The sequence below is a fragment of the Tamandua tetradactyla genome, chromosome 13, assembly GCF_023851605.1.
Source record: "Tamandua tetradactyla isolate mTamTet1 chromosome 13, mTamTet1.pri, whole genome shotgun sequence".
NCBI lineage: Eukaryota > Metazoa > Chordata > Mammalia > Pilosa > Myrmecophagidae > Tamandua > Tamandua tetradactyla.
In genome coordinates, this window is record NC_135339.1 from 84,347,865 (window position 1) to 84,373,940 (window position 26,076).

Genomic DNA, 26,076 nt, shown 5'->3' on the forward strand with positions numbered 1-26,076 from the left:
CTCTGCCTGCTGAGCTGCTGTGGCTCACCCCCCATGTAGAATCTTGAGGCAGTGCATTCACAGGCTGGATCTACCTCCCAATTAGAAGTCATCTGAGGGCTTATCTACCTTCAGTGCAAATGAATAGTTTAGGAGGCTGGTGAGATAAAGTCTGCCAGATTCTCAAAGACTACGGTCCAGTTCAGTGGTTCTCAACCTTGGCTGCACATCAGAATTACCTGGGAAGCTTTAAAAGATCCTGATGCTCAGGGTATACTATAGAACCATGAGGACCTCTGGGAATGGAGCTTATGGATAATTAAGTGGGAAAACCATTCATTACGTGTTCAGACATACACGATACCCTAAAAAAATACAAAAAATCCAGCACTTATTTTTATTTATTAATTTAAGGATACATTAAAATTTTACTGCCACTTGGCTTTAATATTAGTGTTCCAAAAACAGAGAATTATTAAAAACTAAGGCTGAGGTGGGCCACAGTGGTTCAGCAGGCAGAGTTCTTGTCTGCCATGCCAGAGACCCGGGTTCAATTCCCAGTGCCTGCCCATGTTAAAATAAAAAAAAAAAACCTAAGGCTGTGGCAGGAAAACTCCCACAACACCACATTTCTCCAACCATTTTTCATTTCTACCCTCATTACAGTTTAGGATTGCACCTTCATAACAGTGCAAAGAAGAAGACATACAATAAATTCATTTGTCATTTTATATCTTATCCAGCACAACAGTATTCTGAACTACTATTTTAGCATTAGACGTTACTAAACTTCCATTTAATTTTATTTGTGATTTGATAAAGTGAACCTGTGGAGATCAAGAAACCAATAGATTAGAGAGACAGATGATACCTCAAAAATCATTTTAAGAACATCAAAACCTCGGAATAAGGGACTGTCATGGTGATATCATCTCTCATAACAGTGCTTTTGTTACCATGATAGCTTTACTTTTTTAAAACTTTGTTTCTTTTCTCTGGACTTTTCAACTTGAAGTAATCTCCCTGAAAGTTAGTATAGTAAGCAATATTACAGTAATGCAAAAAAACCTTTAATAAAATCTGGATCAGGTTTTATCAGGCAGTAAATTACTCTTTTCTCATTTACCACATACTCACTACCTTTAACATTTTTAATATTCTTCATGATAGAGTCAGAAATGCATAGCTAATTCAAGAGTGATGGGTAACACACTTCTTCCTAGTAAATAGTTCTTTGGATATTTTATTTTGATTAAATAAAGAAAAGTAAGGTAGTCTTCTGCATCCGGGAAGATGAAGTAGATTCACTTTTCCCTATTCCTCCTGCAAAGTACAACTAAAAAAACTGCATATTACATATAAAATAAACATAATAAGACTCTGACAGGTGGAACAAAGAAGACAAACTGGCAGGGACCTTGAAACTCAAGAAGTGATAAAGTGATGAGTTCCTTAGGTTTTTTTTTTGTTGTATGTATTCTATATGGGAACTAGACTTTTCACGGGCAACCGTGAAAAGCCAAAGCATGCAAACAAACAAACAAACAAACAAACAAAAAAGGCCCAATGAAAAGTCTGTTTTTTCTAGCCAAAGAACCAGGTAAGGGGCAGCCAAACAAGAAAGAGCATTTTTAAGACAATATGGTTTTACTCCAGCCAAAAACCATGGAAAAAATTACAGTCCCAACTCCATCCCCATCAGCAAAAGCCAAGTGGAGAACCAAACCAACAATGCACCCCAAACCCCTTTACCCTTGCTAGGATGGTGTCAGAAGCCTAGTGGAGAGTTGTGACTTTTACCACTATTCAGAAGTAAGAACACCCTTCCCTGTAACCAGTGTGGGGTTAGCTAAGAACCTCAACTTTCACTTCAGCCCAGCAGTAACAAAGAGCCCTTCCCATGCAGGTTATCAAGCAGGTGCTGCTGGCAAGGTGTCAGAGGAAGTCTGGCAAAACACAAAATTTAAATAGTATCGGAATCTCATAATATTATATGCGAAATGTTCAAGTTTCACTTGAAAATTATTTCTCATATGAAGGACCAAGAAGATCTCAACTGAATGAAAAAGACAATTATAACAGGTAACATCAAAAAGACATAGCTGTTAGAATGATCTGACAATGATTTTAAAGTAGCCATCATAAAAATGCTTCGATGACCAATTACAAACTAGCAGCAGTAATTGGATATGCGTAGGCAATAAAACAGACCTTGACCTAAACTTACATCTTATATAAAAATTAACTCAAAATGAATAATAGATTCTAATGTGAAATATGAAACAGTAAAACTTTCAGGAGATAACAGAAGGAAATCTTTGGAATCTAAGGTTTGTAGAGATTTCTTAGCTAAGACATCAAATGCACAATCTATAAAAGAAAAAAAATGATAAATTTGATATCACCAAAACTAAAAGCTCTCGGTCTGTGAAAGATTTTGTTAAAGGATGAAATGACAAGGTTCAGAGTGGGAGAAAAATATTTGCAAGCTATATATTTCACAAAGGACTCATATCTAGAGAATATAAGGAATTTTCAACTGTGATATACATATATGATAGAATATTGTGTGGCTACAGAAAGCAATGAAATTGTGAGGCATGCAAAGAGGTTAATGAACCTTGAGGACATTATGTTGAGTAATATAAGTCAGAAACAAAAGGACAAATGTTGGTAAGGTCTCATTTAGAAAATGCTTATAAGAAAACTAGGGCCTAAATTGTAAGATCTTCCAGTAGTCACATTTTTATTCCTGAATTTTAAGTGTTATTTTTGAATTCTGATATGCTGTGTTCTTTGTGTATAACTTGGTAATTCCATGGATCTGTGGGTACCTGTGTGACATCTGAGATTCAGAGAGAGTTCTACAGCTCTGAAAGTCAGCATGACACCATACAACAACTATTAAAGAAGATAAAAAAAGAGATCAGAATTCTATTAGAGATCTGAATGAAGCTGATCTGGTTGTGACTAAGGTAAATCAGAATACAGGGTAAAGGATAATGCTGTCTGTATTTTAGAACTTAAAATTCTGTGTGAGACCAAAGGAAGAGATGTTTATTTTGTCGAAAATTTAAATATTCTGTAGCATACTATCTAATTTAACCTGTCTGGTCAGTTTATTCAAACAACCTAAATACAAGGAGCCTAGAATAGGGAATGAGATCTGATGACTCTATATATCTTTCCTTTTTTCTTTTTTTATTAATTAAAAAAAAATTAACTAACACAACATTTAGAAGTCATTCCATTCTACATATGCAATCAGTAATTCTTAATATCATCACATAGATGTATGATCATCATTTCTTAGTACATATGCATCGATTTAGAAAAAGAAATAGCAAGACAACAGAAAAAGAAATAAAATGATAATATAGAGAAAAAATAAAAATAAAAATAAAAAATACAAAAATATATAAGAAAAAAAAACTATAGCTCAGATGCAGCTTCATTCAGTGTTTTAACATAATTACATTACAATTAGGTAGTATTGTGCTGTCCATTTTTTTTTTTTTTTAGAAATCATACCATTCTACATATGCAATCAGTAATTCTTAACATCATCACATAGATGCATGATCATCGTTTCTTAGTACATTTGCATCAGTTTAGAAGAACTAGCAACACAACCGAAAAAGATATAGAATGTTAATATAGAGAAAAAATAAAAGTAATAATAGTAAAAACAAAACAAAACAAGAACTATAGCTCAGATGCAGCTTCATTCTGTTTTAACATGATTACTTTACAATTGGGTATTATTGTGCTGTCCATTTTTGAGTCCAGGCTATTCTTTAAGGTTTTTAGGAATGCTTTTGATTGGGGCTTGGCATACCATGGCAATTTACAGTATCTAGCTGAAGCTTGCTGTAAGTGTAATAACTTCTAGAAGAACGTCTTGACTCTATATGAAATCTCTTGGCCATTAAAACCTTATTTTGTTTAATTTCTTTTCTCCCTTTTGGTCAAGTAGGTGTTTGCAGTCCCATGATGCCAGAGACAGGCTCATCCCTGGAAGTTATGTCCCACATTGTCAGGGAGACTAACATCCCTGAAAGTCATGTCCCATGTAGGGGGTGGGGGGAAGGAAATGAGTTTATTTCCAGAATCTTAAACCAGATTTTAGAGAAAGAGTGAGGCCACATCTGAACAACAAAAGAGGTTATCTAGGGGTGACTTTTAAGCATGTTTAAAGGTAGGCTTAGCTTTATCACTACAGAAATAAGTTTCATAAGAGCAAGCCTCAATATCAAGGGCTCCAGCAACACATTAAAAGAATTATACATCATGACCAAGTAGGATTCATCCCAGGTATGCAAGGATGGTTCAACATAAGAAAATCAATTAATGTAATACACCATATCAACAAATCAAAGCAGAAAAATCACATGATCATCTCAATTGATGCAGAGAAGGCATTTGACAAGATTCAACATCCTTTCCTGTTGAAAGCACTTCAGAGGATAGGAATACAAGGGAACTTCCTTAAAATGATAGAGGGAATATATGAAAAACCCACAACTAATATCATCCTCAATGGGGAAAAACTGAAAACTTTGCCCCTAAGATCAGGAACAAGACAAGGATGTCCACTATCACAACTGTTATTCAACATCGTGTTGGACGTTGTAGCCAGAGCAATTAGACAAGACAAAGAAATACAAGGCATCAAAATTGGAAAGGAAGAAGTAAAACTATCACTATTTGCAGATGATATGATACTATACATTGAAAACCCTGAAAAATCCACAGCAAAACTACTAGAGCTAATAAACGAGTACAGCAAAGTGGCAGGTTACAAGATCAACATTCAAAAATCTGTAGTGTTTCTATACACCAGTAATGAACAATCTGAGGGGGAAATCAAGAAACGAATTCCATTTACAATTGCAACTAAAAGAATAAAATACTTAGGAATAAATGTAACTAAAGAGACAAAAGACCTATACAAAGAAAACTACAAGAAACTGTTAAAAGAAGTCACAGAAGACCTAAATAGATGGAAGGGCGTACTGTGTTCATGGATTGGAAGACTAAATATAGGTAAGATGTCAATTCTACCTAAATTGATTCACAGATTCAACACAATGCCAGTCAAAATCCCAACAACTTACTTTTCAGAAATAGAAAAACCAAAAAGCAAATTTATCTGGAAGGGCAGGGTGCCCCGAATTGCTAAAAGTATCTTGAGGAAAAAAAATGAAGTTGGAGGTCTCACGCTGCTGGACTTTAAGGCATATTATGAAGCCACAGTGGTCAAAACAGCATGGTACTGGCATAAAGTTAGATATATTGACCAATGGAATCAAATAGAGTGCTCAGATATAGACCCTCTCATCTATGGACATTTGATCTTTGATAAGGTAGTCAAGCCAACTCATTTGGGACAGAACAGTCTCTTCAATAAATGGTGCCTAGAAAACTGGATATCTATATGCAAAAGAATGAAAGAGGACCCGTATCTCACACCCTATACAAAAGTTAACTCAAAATGGATCAAAGATCTAAACATTAGGTCTAAGACCATAAAACAGTTAGAGGAAAATGTAGGGAGATATCTTATAAATCTTATAATTGGAGGCGGTTATGGACCTTACACCTAAAGCAAGAGCACTGAAGCAAGAAACAAATAAATGGGAGCTCCTCAAAATTAAACACTTTTGTGCATCAAAGAACTTCATCAAGAAAGTAAAAAGACAGCCTATACAATGGGAGATAATATTTGGAAACGACATATCAGATAAAGTTCAAGTATCCAGAATTTAGAAAGAGATTGTTCAACTCAACAACAAAAAGACAGCCAATCCAATTACAAAATGGGAAAAAGACTTGAACAGACACTTCTCAGAAGAGGAAATACAAATGGCCAAAAGGCTCATGAAGAGATGCTCAATGTCCCTGGCCATTAGAGAAATGCAAATCAAAACCACAATGAGATATCATCTCACACCCACCAGAACAGCCATTATCAACAAAACAGAAAATGACAAGTGCTGGAGAGGATGCGGAGAAAGAGGCACACTTATCCACTGTTGGTGGGAATGTCAAAGGGTGCAACCACTGTGGAAGGCAGTTTGGCGGTTCCACAAAAAGCTGAATATAGAATTGCCATACGACCCAGCAATACCATTGCTGGGTATCTACTCAAAGGACTTAAGGGCAAAGACACAAACGGACATTTGCACACCAATGTTTATAGCAGCATTATTTACAATTGCAAAGAGATGGAAACAGCCAAAATGTCCATCAACAGAAGAGTGGCTAAACAAACTGTGGTATATACATACGATGGAATATTATGTAGCCTTAAGACAGAATAAACTTTTGAAGTATGTAACAACATGGATGGACCTTGAGAACATTATGCTGAGTGAGACTAGCCAAAAATTAAAGGACAAATACTGTATGGTCCCACTGATATGAACTGACATTAGTGAATAAACTTGGAATATGCTGTTGGTAACAGAGACCATCAGGAGATAGAAATAGGGTAAGATATTGGGTAATTGGAGCGGAAGGGATACAGACTGTGCAACAGGACTGGATACAAAAACTCAGAAATGGACAGCACAATACTACCTAACTGTAATGTAATTATGTTAAAACACTGAATGAAGCTGCATGTGAGAATGATAGCGGGAGGAGGGCTGGGGACATAAATGAAATCAGAAAGAAAGATAGATGTTAAAGATCGAGATGGTATAATCTAGGAATGCCTAGAGTATATACTCACAGTGACACGTACAATGTACAAATTTTAAAAATGTTTTTGCATGAGGAAGAACAAAGGAATGTCATTACTGCAAGGTGCTGAAAACAGATGGTAATTAATACTTTAAAATGTCACTTTATGTGTGAGACTAAAGCAAAAAATGTTTATTTGTTACAAAATTTATATTTTGACTAGAGCATTTCCTAATATAACTCATGTAGATAGTTTGATTGAACATCATAAGTACTTGGAATCTCAGGTAGGACATGAGATTTTGTTGGTTTGTCCAGAGTGATGCCCCGATGAATCCCAGAGTGATTTGATTAGTGAGTGGAAAAGTATTCGCAAGCCCCCTTCGGGGAATGGTGAGAGCGAGGAGAAATTCAACTTTCCCACGTCGAATTCTTGATATTCTCACAAGCAGTGTGGACAACCAAAGCTACAGGATGAGCCTCCAGTCTTGGGGGTTGTTCATATGAAACTTAACCCCACAAAGGATAGGTCAAGTCTACTTAAAATTTAGGCCTAAGAGTCACCCCCAAGAGAGCCTCTTTTGTTGTTCAGATGTGGCCTCTCCCTCCAGCCAACATGATGAGCAGTCTCACCGCCCTCCCCCTCTCTGCATGGGACATGACTCCCAGCGGTGTGGACCTTCCTGGCAGCATGGGACAGAGATCCTGGAATGAACTGAGACTCAGCATCAAGGGACTGAGAAAAACCCTAGAATGAGCTGAGAATTAACATCAAGGGATTGAGAGAACCTTCTCCACCAAAAGGGGGAAGAGTGAAATGAGACTAAGTGTCAATGGCTGAGAGATTCCAAACAGAGTCGAGAGGTTATCCTGGAGGTTATTCTTACGCATTAAGTAGATATCACCTTGTTGTTCAAGATGTAGTGGAGAGGCTGGAGGGAACTGCCTGAAAATGTAGAGCTGTGTTCCAGTAGCCATGTTTCTTGACGATGATTGAACAATGATATAGCTTTCACAATGTGACTCTGTGAATGTGAGAACCTTGTGTCTGATGCTCCTTTTATCTACCATATCAACAAAACAGTAGAACATATGGAATAAAAATAAATAATAGGGGGAACAAACGTTAAGATAAATTTAGTTTGAAATGCTAGTGGTAAATGAAAGTGAGGGGTAAGGGCTGTGGTACGTATAACTTTTTTTCTCTATTATCGTTTTATTTCTTTTTCTGTTGTCTTTTTATTTCTTTTTCTAAATCGATGCAAATGTTCTAAGAAATGATGAATATGCAACTATGTGATGATATTAAGAATTACTGATTATATATGTAGAATGGAATGATATCTTATTGTTTTGCTTGTTGTTAATTTTTTAATTAATAAAAAAAGTTACATATAATCCAGAGATTATAAATGGAACTGTACTTTAATGTCTCTGTTTTAAAAATACCTTATTATTAGGGATATCCATATTGTAAAATGAAGACTCTTTTGCAATGAAGCTAATCAGCTCCTGTGTTATATTACCATTTGTAAAATTAGGATTTTTGAGCATGATGTTTTCTTTTTCCTTTTTTTTTTAACATTTGTTCTCCCTATTATTTATTTATTTTTAATTCATATTTTTTACTTATCTGTCAATATCATAGGGAAAAGAGCATCAGACACAAGGTTTTCACACTCATAGTCATTGCGAAAGCTTTATCATTATACATTCATCTTCAAGAAACATGGCTACTGGAACACAGCTCTACATTTTCAGGTACTTCCCTCTAGTCTCTCTAATACACCTTAAACTAAAAAGGGGATATCTGTAAAATGCATAAGAATAGCATCCAGGATAACCTCTCCACTCTGTTTGAAATCTCTCGCCACTAACATTTTGTTTTGTCTCATTTCTCTCTTCCCCCTTTCAGTTGAGGTTTTCTCAATCCGTTGATGCTGAGTCCCAGCTCATTCTAGGATTTCTTTTCTTTTAAACTTTTTTTATTAATTAAAAAAAAATTAACAAAGAAAACATTAAGATATTATTCCATTCTACATATATAATCAGTAATTCTTAATATCATCACATAGTTGCATATTCATCATTTCTTAGAACATTTGCATCGATTTAGAAAAAGAAATAAAAAGACAACAGAAAAAGAAATAAAACGATAGAGAAAAAAGTTATACATACCACAGCCCTTACCCCTCACTTTCATTTACCACTAGCATTTCAAACTAAATTTATCTTAACGTTTGTTCCCCCTATTATTTATTTTTATTTCATATGTTCTACTGTTTTGTTGATATGGTAGATAAAAGGAGCATCAGACACAAGGTTCTCACATTCACAGAGTCACATTGTGAAAGCTATATCATTGTTCAATCATCGTCAAGAAACATGGCTACTGGAACACAGCTCTACATTTTCAGGCAGTTCCCTCCAGCCTCTCCACTACATCTTGAACAACAAGGTGATATCTACTTAGTGAGTAAGAATAACCAGGATAACCTCTCGACTCTGTTTGGAATCTCTCAGCCATTGACACTTAGTCTCATTTCACTCTTCCCCCTTTTGGTGGAGAAGGTTCTCTCAATCCCTTGATGTTAATTCTCAGCTCATTCAAGGATTTTTCTCAGTCCCTTGATGCTGAGTCTCAGCTCATTCCAGGATCTCTGTCCCACGCTGCCAGGAAGGTCCACACCCCTGGGAGTCATGTCCCACGCAGAGAGGGGGAGGGCGGTGAGACTGCTCATCATGTTGGCTGGAGGGAGAGGCCACATCTGAGCAACATAAGAGGCTCTGTTGGGGGTGACTCTTAGGCCTAAATTTTAAGTAGACTTGACCTATCCTTTGTGGGGTTGTTTCATATGAACAAACTCCAAGACTGGGGGCTCATCCTGTAGCTTTGGTTGTCCACACTGCTTGTGAGAATATCAAGAATTCGACGTGGGGAAGTTGAATTTCTCCCCGCTCTCACCATTCCCCGAAGGGGGCTTGCAAATACTTTTCCACTCACTGATCAAATCACTCTGGGATTCATCGGGGCATCACTCTGGACAAACCAACAAAATCTCATGTCCTACCTGAGATTCCAAGTACTTATGACGTTCAATCAAACTATCTACATGAGTTATATTAGGAAATGCTCTAGTCAAAATATAAATTTTGTAACAAATAAACATTTTTTGCTTTAGTCTCACACATAAGGTGACATTTTAAAGTATTAATTACCATCTATTTTCAGTACCCTGCAACTGTATGTAACTTTTTGAAAGTATTTTAAATAACAGGGATTTTGTGAATTTAGGAAACTAATTTAAATACACATTATTTAGACAATTAGTCTTGTTCCCCCGATAATACTCTCTAATTTCAAAGTTTGCATAAGTCAATGACAGAAAATTAAGCACTGTCATTAACCTGAAAACTTTATTTTTGGTTTATTTTGGAGGTTTAAGGAATTAAAATGGCATTACCTTAAAATGATGATCAAAGCTCCCATATGAGGAATAATTTGCTTTGGATTTTTGAGGCCAGTATAGATGGCAGGTGAGAAAAATACCATTGAGAAAGTTCAATTAGTACCAGTATTATTACAGACCTCTACCAAGCACTCCATAACAACTCTTTCATAAACAGTGTGACACTGCACATGAAACTGCTGTCATTTTGCTCTAAAGTAACCCCTCCCTTACTGCTTTGCAGAAGTTTCCATTTTCTTTGTTTGCTCTCCCATCTCCTCATGTTTATTCAGAAGAAGACTGCTTCACTGCAAGAAAAGTTAGTTTTCTCTCCTGTTGCAGTACCTGCTAAAGCTGGTTCTAGCCAGCTCTATCTACTGGGGCATGCACAGTCAGGAGAAGCCCTGACCTAAAGTAACATTTGACTAATTATAATAATAAAAATCACACCCATTGATCATGCTGAGTTGCCATTTTTGAATATGCGATGCATGAAGTACATGATTTGGAACTGTACATGCTCCACTTTAGCCTACTTCTTAATCCACTTAAATCCTCAGCCACTCCCTTAGGCCCAGTTTCCCCAAACGGTATAAAACTCCTAGACTCCTTCTGCTCAGGGGGACAGAGCTAAAGTGTACCTCCTATCTCCTTGGTGAGTTGCTCCCAGTAAACTTTTTCTTTTCCTGAAATCCTGGTGTCAAAGCATTGACTTCTCTGGGCATCAAGCAATGAACCCACTTTGGGTGGTAATATACATTCTCTGAAGAGATAAAAAAAGGCCTACCTTCTTCTTTACCAAGGGAACTTAACTTAGAACAAAATGTGAAATTAGAAGTCAGAAGTTCTTGATAACAAGGCTCAGACTACCATATTACCTAGCTCTGCTGGTTTCTGACCAAATAAATTATCTATGCAACTTGAAATTAAATGAGCTAAAAAGAAATTAAAAGAGAAAACCACAAATTGCATTTATTTAAATTTTCCCTAGAGCACCATTTAATATTCATTTAGGGTAAATACATCTGTGGTGACTACCTAATAAATTAAATGGGCATGAAATTTCAGTCCAGAATTTGTCCATGGTATAATCCTATACAATTGAACTTCTCTTTCTCAAAAGGCAGATATATCTGCAAAATCCAGTACTTGGTAGACAACGAGAGTTACTTTGCAAATAAAATGAATGCAAAGAGTTATTTTACATAAAGCACATGACTATGCAGTTTGCTAAAGCACAGATAAGAAACAATGATATTATTGTACAATGCCATAAAATAGCATTTTCTTTAGTTTTTGACAGTTTTCAGTTAAAAATCTAACTGGGAAATAACCTTTGGATATACTTGATCAATAAAGTTGCAGAATTATACCCCAGTAAAGTAAAAAAACTATCAAAATCTTGACCAAGATTAATAATGATAAGCACATAAACATGTGTACTACGGTCTTCTAAGGCTATGTCACCAGAGTACAGGATGAAAAGAAGAGCTTCATCAATCCCACCAAATTTACAACTGGTGTTTCTGCTCCATGCCCATGTATGTGTGTAGATATAAAAATGAAACACACAAAATGCAAACCATATGTAAAACAGTGATACCTAAAGTCCAACTGACTAATGTTGTTAAGATTTAGGCGATTATAAAAAATGAAAGAATGCAATATTTCATCAAGTTCAAAGATCTTTAGAGTTAGATGGGACTCAATCACATGTCTTTAGAGCTGAATGAAATGCTAAAGCCAGTTCAGATCCAAACTCCTGGTTAAGAATGGATGCAAATTTCAATGAGCAGATCAAAGGATTGGGTAATACTTGCATCTAAGAATCATAGGCTCTCTGACTACCTCCTCTGGGTTATGGAGTTATATAGATAGGCTTCAGTGAGTTTCATCAGGGTCTCTGACAAAAGTTGCAATCTTTGATCAATAAGCAAACTGGTTAAGAAGGTTATCCACCCCTCTCCTCCTCCATAACTCTTTCCAATACATATTAGTTTCCTTATTAAATTATCCTCCAACCCTGGAAAAACTCAGAATTAAGAAATATGTTTATGAGAATAAACACCATAGTACTAATAATGTTGTTAAGGAATCTGAGCATACTTGCTATTTTATGTACTTGAAATGTTTGACAGAACTGGGCCCATTAAGAATAACAGTAGGTCAGTATTGTGACTTCCTTTGCATCTTAACAATATTGAGTCTTCCATCCATGAACACAGTAAATCTCTCCATTGATTAGGTCTCTGAGCAAGGTTTGTAGTTTTTGGCGTAACAGTCTTGCACATCTTTTGATAAATTCAAATTGCAAGATGTATGCATTGAAAATAAGACCTGCAATCTGAATTTATTGAGGAAGAAATAGGATATTACTTTATTATTTTATTAATTGAACAATAACTTATGGAATTAAAGTAAACTTTGGAATTGTCTTTTCCTGCAAATTAAAATCATGCTCATAGGCATCAAAAAACCAGCATTAAATAGTTTGATATCTGGGCACCCACAAATTAAAAGCCTATCTTTAAAAGTTAAGATAAACTAGTATCTTTCAGATTTCAGGTTATGACTCTTGTGGGTTGTGAAATCAATACAGTAGGTCAAGATGCCATTTTCTTTTTAACAGAACAGCAGAAAGAATGGAGTACATCACATGTAATAAAGATAAATATTATTTTATGAAACATTGGTTTCAACTTTATATCTATATACATGCAAGTGTGTATACACCTAAGTATTGCGCTCTAGTTTGGTTATAGAATGTATTTCTTTGGGTGGGTCATGGTTAAAACCATTTGGAAAACACTAAGATAGATGTCCTGAGGGTCACCTTCTAGCTAACATGAGTTTTCTAAAAAAATAGTTTTCTATTTATTTTCTATAATATATTGATACAAGGAGGCACTTTATTCTGGCTCACTGTGAGGTAGCAGTCTTAAAGCTATTTGGTGAAGGAAAAGGAGCTTCATTTAAGAGTATCACTTATTCGAAATGGCATCAAGGAAAGAAAATTTCTTTCACAGGTTGTCTTAGGCTAAACAATGTACATGCTGTCTTGGCTGCTACAGACTCTTCTTCAATGACTTTTATCTTTGCCTCCCTTCTCCAAGGCCACAGCTTAACATACCTCTTAAGTAGAAAAATCAGACACTCTCTCAAAACCATAGCCTAACCTACCTTGTTCAGTTACTCTGCCACTCTAATTCTTCTAGAGACCTCCAACCCTTTGACCCTTAAGACATTTTCCTATGTTCAAACTATTTTTAGTTCCTTCCTAATTGAATTTAGATGCCATCTCAATATTTTAACAATGCCTATGTCAACAGTCATAAATTCTTACCCTCCACTGCAATGCCCTGTCAAGTGCCCAAGCCTGTAACAATACAGCTTTCTGTCTTCTCCACTTGACAATAGTGATTTCATCATCACCACTCTGAATGAGGCCTGGCAATTAGCTCTAGCATCCACCTTCTCAGCAGCCATGTCAACATTCTTTATCTGCTCAAATCTCTTATCCTGCCACCTCCCCCTTCATTAGTGCCTGCTTCAGAGAGAAAATGCATCATGTAAGAAAGTTCTCAACAGTCACTGTACTCAGGTATTCATCTTTACTTGCACTTAGTCTTTCCTTAACCTCTCCTCCAATAGAGGAAGTGTGCTTCTTATCTAACAGTAATCTTTCCTTCTATGTGTTAGATCTTTCTGCTGCTTTATTCTTTTCAGAGACTGCGCCGGTTTGAAACTGTTGTGGACCCCAGAAAAGCTATGCTCTTTAATCTTGATTCAATATCGTTGGTGGGATTTTTGATTAAATTGTTCTCATGGAGATGTAACTCACTCAATTGTGGGTGGGACCTTCTGATTAGATGGTTTCCATGGAGATGGTTCTCCACCTCTTACTAGCATCCTTTAAGAGAGAACCATTTTGGAAAAAGCTGCAGAGCCAACAGAGATAGAGACCTTTGGAGATGCAGGAAGAAAATGCCCCTGGGGAAGCTGTTTGAAACCAGAAGCCAAAAGACCAGCAGACACCAGCCACATGCCTTCCCAGTTGACAGAGGTGTTCCATACCCACCAGCCTTATGTCAAGGTATCTTTTCTTGGATGCCTCCGTTTGGACATTTTTATGGTCTTAAAACTGTAAACATGTAACTTAATAAATTCTATTTATAAAAGCCAACCTATTTCTGGTATACTGCATTTTTGGTAGCATTAACAAACTAAAACAGAGCCCTTGATGTACGTATGGATAGTCACCTCTCTCTTTTTTTAAAATCTTGCCCTTCCACTGACTCTCTCCCATCAGTAATTTTAAATGCTTAGACCTTACCTATTAAAAAAAAAAAGCCTCTTCCATTAGACTTATCTCTGTAGCCAACGCTTCAAAATCAAATTTCATTATGGCCACTTTCTTAATTTTCACTCTGTTTTTAAGCCAGGGCACTATTCCATTCCCACCAAGAAACATAACAGGTCTTTACCGAGATCCTCAAAGGATCAGATCTTCTCAGCAGAGCAGGACCCTACTGTTGCTCTCTGCTTCTTAACATGCTTCTTGTAGATTTCTTGATTCCATATTCTTTTAGCTTCTTAATATTCTGGGCTCTACGGGGCTCCTTCTTATTCAACCATGACTTCTTGGTAATCCTCAGGATTCTCTCCTAGGATATCTTGTTCTTCACTCCTCTTAGGAACTCTCATTCCTTTTCAAGGTTCCCATCACCATGTATGTGTCAAATCTGTCTGCTTCCTAGATCTTTCATCAGAGTTTCAGACCTATATTTAACCCCCTCCTTGATACTTCTACTGGATATCTTACAAATATCATTAATTTAACATGTCTAAGAGTGAACTCATCAAAACATTCTTCTTCTCTGCAAAATCTACTCCTTCTTCCATGTTCCTCTTTTCAGAAATGAAATCAGCATTCAGTCAGTTGTTTATGTCAGAACCTCTACAGTTCTCTTAATAACTTTTTCTCCCTTAACCATTACCATATATAACTAACCACCCAGTTCTACGGTTCTAACCTCCTAAATATCTTTTGTATCCATCCACTCCTTTACATTTTCGATTATTACCACCTAGTCCAGACCACCACCATCTTGTGCTTAGATTACTGCATGTAAAACCCTCCAAACTGGTTTCTTGACCTTTGGTATTAAACTCCTATTATACTCCATAAGATGAAGTATAAATGACAAATCTCCTTACATCACTCCTGTGCTGGAAACCCTATCATGGACTTCCACTGCTTTCAAGAGAAAAATCTCAACTCCTTCTCATGAGTTACAAAGGCCTTTACAGATTAGCTGCTTCTTTCCCCACTCCTACCCACTCATACTCTGAACTCCAGCTATGCTCCGTGCTGTGAGGCCTTTGGAAAATGCTCTTCTCTGTGCCTGGAATATTTTTGCATTCCCTTCCCTGTTCAAAACCTAACTTAGTATCACTTCATCAATGAAGTTTTTACTGTCCTCCTTCATCCAGTGATAGTTGGAATGAGGGCCCTTCCATGTGGACTAACTGCATTTTGTGATTCCCCAGTATTTTACTTGCCTCACTTCCCTGAAATTGCTTGTTTTTGTCAATTCCTCTAAAAAACAGATAGTAGAAATTTTACTGAATAACAAATGATTTAGGTCCTGAAATATAGCATTCAGTAAACCTTTAAGAATCTTTCCATTAGGCTAATGATTCATGTTCTGTTGCTTTTAGAGCCAAAGGCTAAACCAAGAATACCTACTAGCAATTCATAATGTACTAAAATGTTCAATCACAGATTCTTTTAGGGCTGATCACAAGCTCAAAAAAATCCCAGGATACTGTATTTTGCCCCCCCCCCCTTTTTAATTTAATCCTGATTATTGTATCAGTTTCAGAGATAGCTGAATTTATCAGCTAAGCAAGGTATAGAAATCCTCTACATTTACTGTTGTCTTTGAACTTCAAACAAATTAAAAATTTTTAATTTACTTAAAAAATAGGATGCCTCAGCCTGGCATTGTGAGATAGAGAATGCCTTCTTCACAAAAGGGGGAAAAGAAATGAAACAAAATTGCAGTGGCTGAGGGATTTCAAATAGAGTTGAGAGGTCATTCTGGAGGTTATTCTTATGCATTATACAGACATTTCTTTTCAGTTTTTAGTATCTTAGAATATTTAGAAGGAAATACCTGAAACTGATATACTGTAATCCAGTAGACTGGATTTTGAAGATGATTGTATAACTATATAGCTTTTATTGTGTGACTGTGAAAACTTTGTGACTGATACTCCCTTTATCCAGTGTACGGGCAGATGAGTAATAAAATTAAGACAAATAAATAAATAATGGGGGTGGGGAGATAAGAGGTATGGGATGTTTTGGGTGTTCTTTTTTATTTTTATTTGTTTCTTGGAGTAATAAAAATGTTCTAAAATTTGATTGTGGTGGTGAATGCACAACTATATGATGACTGGTTTTATACTTTGAATGGATTATTTGGTGTGTGACTATTTCTCAATAAAAATGCATTAAAAAACAGGATGCCTTAACTTAAGATCATCAATGTTTGCAGAATTTTAATGCTATCTGGGCAGTAAAATGTTTTTACAATATAATATCCTTATAAAGTGGTTATGCGCCTTCTCAAAATTTTCTAATGCATCTAGACAAGGGTATTATAAAAATTTTATTGTGGGTTCTGAGGGTTGTTCTGCATTAGAATTCTTGCCTGCCATGCAGGAGTCCTGGGTTCAATTCCTGGCCCATGCACTTTCCAAACAAAGAAACAAAGAAAGCAACACAAACAAACAAAAAATTCAACAAATGGTGCTGCAAAATTGGGATACTCACATGGAAAAAAAAAGAAATGCGTTTCTGCCACACAGCATACAGAAAAAAAAAATCTAACTACTGATGGTAATCTTACTTTTATATAAAAGTGAATGAAACCAATGCATTCACATTTAGATATTATAAGAACACATTCCAGTCACAATATTTTTAATGCTTAGAATTAAGAGGCCATGAAGTTCCCTAACATAAAATATAAGTCAACTACTCCATTACTCCATTCGGCAACTGTTAAAGAAGCTGAAAATTAGACTTCAATTAGAGATATGAATGAAATGGATCTGGTTAGGACTAAAGGAAATCAGAATACAGGGAAAGGTATGATATTGTGTATATTTTGAAACTTCAACTTCTGTGTGAGACCAAAGGAAGAGATGTTCATTTTTTCTAAAATTTAAATGTTCTGTAGCATATTATCTAATTTAACCTGTATGGTCAGTTCATCTAAACATTCTAATTACATGGAACCTAGAAAAGGGGATGAGATCTTGTTATTTTGTACATGTTAAGGTAATACCCCAAAATATTCCAAGGTATTTGGGGCAGAAAATAAAAAAGTATTTGCAAAGTTCCCTTGAGGGATTGGGGGAAAATGTGGAACTATTAATCTTTCCCCCCTGAGGAATTTCTGATATTCTCTCAAGCATCCCAATTTAATAAGTCAAACCCTTGATATTGAGGCTTGTCCTTATGAAACTTATCTCTATGTAATGGCAAACCTAAGCCTATTTATAACTATGCCTAAAGTCACCCACAGAGAACCTCTTTTGTGGCTCACCAACTCTGCAAATAAAATCACGATCCTTTTCCTCACGTGTTAGTCTCCCTGGCATCATGAGATTGAGAATGCCTGCTTGACCAAAAGGGAGAAAAGAAATGAAAGAAAATAAAGTTTCAGTGGCTAAGAGATATTAAATAGAGTGGCGAGGTCATGCTGGAGGTTACTCTTATGCAAGCTTCAGCCAGATATTGCATATTGCCACAGTATGCCAAGATCCAAACAACAGTATTCCTGAAAACCCTACAGAATATCCTATCTAAAACTTTATATATGTTTTACCTAGTAAGTTTATTTTTTCAGAAATTTAAAGCCTCCAGATTGTTCCTTTGCCACATAAGCCCCGAAATCCACAGGTACCAGTCTCTCCAAGAACATCAACCAGTTTCATACCTCTACCCCTTAAGGTCAACACCCCTTTTTAGCAAAAAGAAGTTAAAATGGTCACTGCCCAGATAGCCCTGAAGACTGAGAGAGTGATATGTTCCACGGACTTATATATTTATCTCTGACAATACTATGCTGTCTTAATTAAGTTACCTTTATTGCATGTCTTTAAATTGGGCAGAATGCAATATTAGAGGTCAATAAGTGGGGGATAAGGGGTATGGGATGTTTGTAGTTTTCTTTTTATTTCTTTTTCTGAAGTAAAGCAAACATTCTAAGATAAGACTGATCACAGTGATGAATGCACAACCATGTGATGATACTGTGAATCACTGTTTGTATACTTTGGATGGACCGTATGGTGTATGATTATATCTCAATAAAATTACATTTGGAAAAAAAGTAAAGCACAAGTAAACTAGATATATTCCATAGCTTTGTTGGGTATTACAGTACACACAGTGAACCATAAGACCCACATTTTTACACATTCTGACATCTCTGGAACCAAAATGTATCTTACAATTGATGGAGTTATAGTTTTAATTGGCAACATTTTTTTTTAGTGGCATATAAAGGAGTTAAAATTGATGATGTCTTAGAGTCAACAGAATATCATAGTTCAACCAGCAAATATGGGCTTTATTTTTATGTTTAACTGGCATTTTGGACAACTCCCACCTTACAAAAAAAAATGTCAGTTTCTCATCAAAATGAAGAAACAATAAAGCACAATGAGATGCCAAACACCAGACACAGGGAAGGGAGCTAGCTAGCATTCTGTTCAGCAGTTTCATGATATTTTTAAGCTTACCGGATTTAAACTGAAATGATCTGGATTAGGAGGATTAATTAAATAAAATGAAATACTGGACAACTATAAAAGAAATTGTTTATTTTGAGAATTTTATCTATTAAGATTAGGTTAACTTCACAAGAAACAGGGATCAGAAAAAAGATTTCTTTAGTAGCTAAACAGAAATCTGGATTTTGCTTTTGAAACCTATTAAGACATATTCAGTCTGTGTCTTTCAATCTGTTGATGCATGGTTTACTGGGCAAAGACTGGCTGATAAAAATTATAAAATAGTATTTTTAAAATTCCTCTGCAATTCCTCTTCTTGGCTTAAAAACACATTCTCTCTTTTTTAATGGTGTGAGTTCTCTTATGGTTATCTTCCCACCACCACCACCACAACCTCGTAGGGGCCAGTCTTCATTTCCCATCCCCTTTCCCCAAAAAGGTGAGACCTGCTTCTTCCAGACAGTTGAGGGAGGGAAGGACTTTAGGTTGGAGCCCCTACAGGGCTCTCCCTCCCCGACAGATGGTGATGGATGGATGGATGCATGGACAGAAGCCTGAGGAGATGGGACTTGGAAAAGCTCCTCTGGGCTGAGCTCTGCCCTTCCAGCTTTGCCTCTTGGAGTGGGCCAGGTTCCTGCTCCACCAAGCTGTAGCCCTTAGTGGGGTGGGAGCTATTCCAATAGATATTGAAGACTCTGGCCTTGGCTGCTATGGTTTCCCTGGGGCCCACAGGGGTAAGTGGGACAGGAGGGGAAATATCCCCTTGCCCAGGCAGCCTCACAGGCTATACCAGGAGAGCAGCCAGCCTGGGCCTGGGGCCGCCAGATCCTGAGGGTGCCTGACTCACACACTGGAGATGTTCTTGTTGGATGGTACACAATGGATGAGGATGTTTAGATCTCAGAGCAGTCACAGAGGCCCATGTGTGTCAGGGGCCATCCCCCAGTAGGATCAGCTGGTTGTGGGCAGGCACTGAGGGCAGGAGGAGGGTGGGAGTAGGGTCAAGGGCATTACCACATTGAGACTATAGATGGGCAAGTAGGAGATAGGCAGCGATCCCCAGAGTGGGGCTTTGAGCCCTCCGCCAGATAGCGTCTTGAGGTCTGGGGTACCCTGCAGAAAGTGCAGGGGCCAGGCCCTGGGTTCTGGGAAGAGGGGTGAGGGTTGGGTGTTTGCCCACTGGGAAGTCTGCCCCTCTCTTCCTGTGGGCCCCTGGAGGGGGCAGAGGGTCCACAGAGGCCTATCAGAGGAAGGCAGGAGTGGAGTGGGCTGTGCCTCCTCCTGGGAACAGCCAGGGCTGGGCTTCCTGTAGTGGCCCCAGAATGCCCCCTCCCCGGGCTCCCCTGTCAGGGATTTGATGCTGAAGCCCTTGCTGGGCACCTACAGAGGACTTGGAGGCAGGTAAGACTGGCCGTGCATTACATTAGGGGCGTAGGTCCTTGGTGAAGTCATGGTGCTGGCCCCTGCTCTGCAAGCGCTGGCACAAGGCCATGTTCTACAACTTGCAGCGCCTTGGCTGGGATCAGACTTACATCAATCATCCTGAAGTTGCCCTTGGCTTGGGGTTTCACTGGGTCCTTGGGCACCTTGTGGAAGCATGGGCTGAAGGAGAGGTGTGTGGGATGGAGTTCTTCCAGCCCTTGTAGTCATCCCTAAAGAAGGGGAATGCAGCCTGGACCTGATGGATGCCCCAGGCCAGCTTTAGCCTGCGGGAGGGTACAGCCTGGATCACCAAGGCAATCATAGCCAAGTAGCTGTAGAGGGGCTGGGAAGGCAACTCTGCTCCCAGAGAACCCATCCCTGGGTGGCTACAGGGGAGGCAGGCAGTGTGGGCAGGGCCTGGCCCAGGTACAGGGCACAAGAGAAAAGTCACTGACCATTGTTGAAGTTTACCTTTATTATTTTTAGTTTTCATATTAACTGAAAATGTAAATAACAAAACACTGTAATATTTCAGTCATATGTGCAAGTATTGTAGGAAAGAATGGCTTTTTTGCTCCTTAGTGCCTTTACTAAAAGTTAACGCATACTAGGGAATTCTAGTTCCTAACTTTTAAACCAGTAAAAGTCATATTAGAACTACATCAAAATTTTGATAAGAAGTATATTTTTGAAAAGGAGTTAAGTGAGAAAAAACAGTACTTATATAACAAAGTTGTATTTTCAAGTGGGTAAGGAATAAACTGAAAAATTAGAACTTACTACATTTTCCATATTAAAACACATTCTCCAGATTCATCTAATATAAGAGCCTAATTTCCAAGGGTATTTTCTTGTTTTGATGTCTAACCTCCTTTATGCCACTTAGTAGCCTAAACTGATTTCATCTCTGGAGAGTTACCTTCAAGCACCACCAGCTTTACTTAAAACAAAGAGCATAAAAATGTACTAAGCATGCCCAGATTCAACATTCACTTAGCATGCTCAAGCCAGTAACTCAACCTCAAATTTAGATTTGAAAATAATTTTACCCTCAGAAGTATTAAAAGAACAACAGTTGAATTCTGCATCTAAAATAATTAGGAAAGATGCAGTGCATTTCAGCATAAATTATCACTATAGCACATTTTTAGGGGTCCAATGAAGCTGTGGTAAATTTGCTTTCTCAAAAGGTATTTTTCCAAGGGACTAAAATGACCCTTTGGCCGAGGTATGCCCTTTTAAGCAACCATAAACAGGGTATTCAGGAACTAATACAGGCTTGGAGAAGCCAGTCAAGTACTCTATTAAGTATAGATAATAGAGTTCTTTCGAACCTGGTTCTTTCACAGAACCACCTTTTCATTTTCCTCTCTGCTTTTTCTGTGGACATATGCTAGAAAACTACAGTAGTATAGAAAAAGTGCCAGAGAACCATGCCAGCAGGAAAGAAGAATGGAATTTAGAGAGAATAAAAGGGAGGGCCCCTTAGATACAACATAAAATAACACAAATTGGAAGCCTCAGAACTTCAGACAACCAAACTAGAAAAAAAGGGCCTTTATATGAGTTTAGATTTTCATAAACTGATGGGAAAAACTAAGATGTTCTAGAAATTCTCTATCCTGAATAAGAGCATAAAGCACTAAGCCAAAGTTAGGTACTGTTATTTTTGTAACAAATAAAAAACTCAATATCCTTTCTAGTAATTTATGACAACTCCATTAGAGTCAAATTGGGATATTTCCTACAATCATTTCAAATTATGTATAGAAAAGATAAACTGAAATACAGACCAATCTGCAGTAAAATGTATACTACTATAATGACAAGTAGAAATAGAAACAGAACAAAATAACAGAAGATTAATCTCATTAGTCCCTTTTGAAATAAACACTAAATAATAAGTATTTATAAAAATGATGGAGCAATGTTTGGATTAAAATTACTTCAACCTCTGATTAAAAACAAACTTTAGCAGCTATTTTCACAAAATATGTGAGGGGGCTGTGACAAAACATTCAATTATGTTCTGAGGTTAAGTGAAAACATGGGATGGTGCTTGGGACTTAGCATATGCTCAATAAAGTTTAATTCTTTGTACGTATGAAACAAAAAGGATTTTACTACCAAGAATAAATAATGTTTGCCCAACATTAAGAGTCAAATAATAGTTTATCATAGTTATAAACGAACTCCAGAACATCTGGGCTAACCTGTGAATGATGCATTCCTATAAAATATCTATATTAGATGCCAGCTCTCACATAGTCTGGCAACATTTGTTTACCAAATGATCAAAGTAATGGTCACGTAGTTTTCATATTTTTGTAAAAATAGGCAACACAATGCATCAAATAAAAGCAACAACAAAAGTATACAAATGATTCTGTTTCATTCTTTAAAAAAAATACCCAGGGGAAAAACAAAGACTGGAAAGAGAGCATCAAAATAGTGAACAATGGTTGCTGATATATAAGGAGGTTATGAGTTATTTTAATTTTCTTCTTACTAATAAATTTAGGGTTCCCAGTAAATATTTTAAAAATAATAAACCAAAATAGGTAAAATGCAACTAACTTCGATACAGAAGTTTAAAATCTATACATATCCAACTATCAATTTAAGAACAATCTAAAAGATTTGTACTTAAAAATTATTTGAGAAATATTTAAATTCCTTTGTTTGGAGTGGGAAGAGGTCCTGAATTAAAAAACAAAAGAATCATTCCCGTAACAAAAGTTTTCATCCCCTCTTTAAGATTTTCTAAGTTACTTGAGTTTGTCAGCCTTGCCCCTCCACAGAACCATAAAGTAGTAAATACAGTAGTTTTTTTTAAATTGTTATAGACTTCCCAGTTGAGCCAAATAACCACAGGACTCTAACCTCCAACTGGAAAAACAAAGAAAAATGAAAAAGAGTAGGATTTTCAGAGGCTTACAGCAATTCAGGATAAGGGGAAAATGCCATTTTTTTTCACCTGGCCACTTGATGCTTCTTGAAGCCATACTTTGTTTTACAAAAACCTATGGTGGTCAGCTTTGCCTTTTGTAGAGTAATTTAACTACCGCACAGCTAGGAAGAGGGAGAAACAAAATTTAGTGGAAAAAGCACCATGCTGATTAACAATATTGTCCATACTAAGTTCTGTATTTTCTCTGAGTCCAAATTCGGGTCATGTTAAAGTAAAACTGGCCCCAGAGAAGGAAACAGTTTCTCGAACACTGCCATTTAAACCTCAAATGGCCATGTTTCACAGCATGTTCAATACATTCCAGCATGTAATTGTATTTTAATTTCCTAAAACCACAGGAAACAAGTCTGATTTAAAATAATGTCTGGACTGTGACAGCCAATACTGATAAAACTGTATGGTATTCTCTTGAAAATTTCAAAAATTCAGCATATGGAAAGGGATCTTCGTTTTCTTCAAAGCACTATCCTCAAAGAAATATACTCATGTGACTTCAGTAAATGAACTCTAAATGATGACTATTTTGAGCTAAAGCTAGTACCACATGAAATGTAGTAATTCACCAGATTACAGGAAAAGTATATGCTACATAGTTATCATTCACCAGATGTATTATGTACTACACGAGTCAGTTTAAGACTTTGAATTTTATTCTCAATATACTTCTTTACCCTGAATGAACTTTAGTGCCTATGGTGGAAAATAATTTAAAAATCTATTAACATGAATGAATTGCTACTTAAAAGTCCATTCAGTACATGGAATTGATCATTCAGTTCCCTTTTCAATTCTGTCAAATAAACAAGGGGAGCTTGGAGTCTCATTAAATCTCCGAGTGCTATACGAACCTTTAAAATAGATTGAGAAGGAAAAGGGAAGGTGAAATGCTTTACGAGTCTGGGAATCAGAAACAAATTTAAGACTATATTATTCAGTTGAAATGAACTTTCAGATAAATTTTTACATGTGAATATGAAATAATTTAATAAGACGTTCATCAGTGCCATCAAAAGGGACATGGCTCTGCTTTGTTACGACCTTGAAAAAAGCTAAAAGGAAAATATCTTTGTTGTGGGTGGAGAGAAGCATAGATAAGGTATGTTTTTCTCTATTATATGCTTGCCTCTGGCCTTAAGCCTGACTCCAAAACTGACTGATAAATATTTGTTTTTAGGCAACAAATCTGTTTAATTAATGAGGTGTAACTTGGCTTAAAATGAGATGATCAGATTCAGATTAATAATTTAAGGTAAAAGAAATGTAAAGCCTTAGTTTTTCCATTAAATCCAAATATTCAGAAACCCTGGGGCTACTTCAGGATGCCTGCCATAGGGGTCATCTGGGTCCCTATGGTTACTCTTCATCAAATTCTAAGGTGCCCTCACGCGTGAGAAGTATCTACTCTTAATTTCATAACTGCTCTTCAAGGAGATAATGAAACACATTATACGAACAAAGTTTTTATAAGAAAAATACCTGATTTATGGGAGGGGAAATCCCATACATCTTAGACCTGAAGAAATTACTGCATTTCTTTATACCCTTGCCTTCCCATTTGATTGTTTCCATTTACTCCCTTCACCTCCCTCCTCTTAATATTTCCTATTTACTCCCATTCTCCATTTCCTTTCTTTCTTTTTTTTCCGAACTCAGACCACAGATGGCCAGTAGAAAAGTGTTTGTACTCTCCCATATTCATACAATCAAGAAGTGTCAATCAGCTTCTTTCTGTAGTGGCCTCTGTGAGGACTCAAGCTCAATGAAGCACAGATCAGAATATCACGGAGTTTTTGACTTAGAGGGAAGACACCCAGGCCTCCATAATACAACCATTCCCTAGGAGAGCCTCAAAACTCATGCCCTTTTGACAAAGCTGCCATTAAATCCAGTGAAGAGGAGGGGGACTTCTTTAAACTGTGAATGGTACTTAGACCACAGAGAAGTGAAGAGAAATGAATTGTTTCTCAGAGAGAAAGACCAGAACAAATAAAGGCAAAGACAACCGAAAGCCTGTGGAATATATCCAGGATGCAGCAGTCTTAAAATTTAGCAAGAAATTGTCAAAACAATAGGGGCCTATTCTAAGTTCACTACAGCTCAATGAGGTAGGTCCCATTATCATCTTAATTTTAAAGGCATGAAATATGAGGCCAGGAGATAGTAATATCCCCTGGGTGTCCAGTTTACCAGCTGATAATGGAGTCAGGATCCGAATGCCAAAGTCTCCAGGGCTGTATCCCAAGTGACTGGACAATACTTCTAAGTGCCCAAACTATTTCACTATTCACAGTGGAACAGTGGGAGGCAAATCTGCAAAAAATATGGCTGGAAGTATACTGGGAAGGAAGTGGGAGACAGAAAAAGAGAAGCACCAGAGATGTGGGGAGAAAGTAAAGAAAGTGCTGTCTTAAACTCATCCGAGCCTGCTGGGCCTCCACGCAGCTCTTTCACCACTTTCTTCAGCCTACTGATCAATATTTTTGGCTTCTCTACACTGACTAAATAATCAAGCTAACGAACAATTTGTATACACCATGATAGTTGTCAAAGAAATGGAAAATGGTGTCAGCACTCAAAGTATGTAAAAACAAATATCTGACAGGAAAAGCTAGGTCAGTAAGTAGCACAAACACACGAGATTTCTTACTTTATTTGAAGACTGTGAGCATATATTTATATGTATATAGGTGTGTATGGGTGGGTGGGTAGGTGTCTCCCTCTATTTTACACATACGAGCACTCATACATTCTCTATAA

General features: G+C 37.0%; 1 protein-coding gene and 1 pseudogene across 25 annotated transcripts in view; both read right to left on the reverse strand.

The window, feature by feature from the left end:
* ATE1 (arginyltransferase 1) overlaps nucleotides 1-26,076 on the reverse strand; it is a 248,009-nt gene that overhangs the window by 29,774 nt on the left and 192,159 nt on the right. The gene's annotated exons all lie outside the window — the stretch shown is intronic.
* On the reverse strand, nucleotides 9,572-25,590 carry LOC143654386 (forkhead box protein H1 pseudogene; annotated as a pseudogene).